The following is a 1,051-nucleotide window of genomic DNA, read 5'->3' on the forward strand; positions in this document are numbered from 1 at the left end:
ATAACCGTAATAAAAGCTATTATTATTATTATTTTTTTTTATGGTACTGACATCATTACTATAATCATTATAACTGCTTAATGACGACATCAAATTCACTACTCTTATTAACTAGGTAGTACCACTCCTCAGAATTCAATTCTACAAATGCCCAAATGCCCCAACGTGAAAGGAGCCCAGCACGGAGAAAGAAATGCAGATTTCAAGAATAAACTTCTCCAAGAGAAAGGCCGAAGGAAAACAAATATAGGAAAACAATTAGACTATGAAACGAGATTCGTTTGAGTCTGAAAAATAAGTTTTCTGCATTAAGTTGGAGGTTCTGAAGTTCTCAGGAAATCTTCGGGGCGCTGTTTCCATTGGGGCGGGTGCTCGTTTTATTCAACCAATTTGGGGTCTATAGCTAGACTGTAAGCATTTAGATAGATGTACATGCTTCTGGATACATACATACACACACATATATGTATATATACACTATATATATATATATATATAAATATATATATATATATATATATAAATCAGAGATAAGCAGAACTGCATTCTTCAGCAACACAATCACCTGATATGTTGTGAGAGGCAACAATTATATGCAATATACTTTCTGAAATCCGTCGAAGGAATACCTCCTCCCCCATCTCTCTCTCTCTCTCTCTCTCTCTCTCTCTCCCACGTTTCACGTGAAGACAAAACTCCCTGACGGGGACTTATTCAAATATGCAAACTGAAAGCTCGACTTCAGCGATAAGCCTTAACTCGTGTTTCATTTCTCGAGTCACTGGTAATTCGGGATAACTGCCTTTGCAAAAAGGGCGCTCATCTTGTCCTTATCATTGCCAGGGGAAGGAAGGAAGTAAGGGAGGAAGGAAGGAAGGAACATCAGTCTTTTGGGGGGGTAGGGGGGAGGGGGAGGGAAAAGGAGAGGGGGCGGGGTGTGATTTGGAAGGGGTAACATTTCGTCCGTCCAGAAACGTGTGGTGACGGGAAGTGTGGAAAGGAAGAGAATCTGTATATATTGGAAGGTAGGTGGCTTTCTGGTGCTGGCAGG

Source organism: Macrobrachium rosenbergii, chromosome 54, assembly GCF_040412425.1.
Source record: "Macrobrachium rosenbergii isolate ZJJX-2024 chromosome 54, ASM4041242v1, whole genome shotgun sequence".
Lineage (NCBI taxonomy): Eukaryota > Metazoa > Arthropoda > Malacostraca > Decapoda > Palaemonidae > Macrobrachium > Macrobrachium rosenbergii.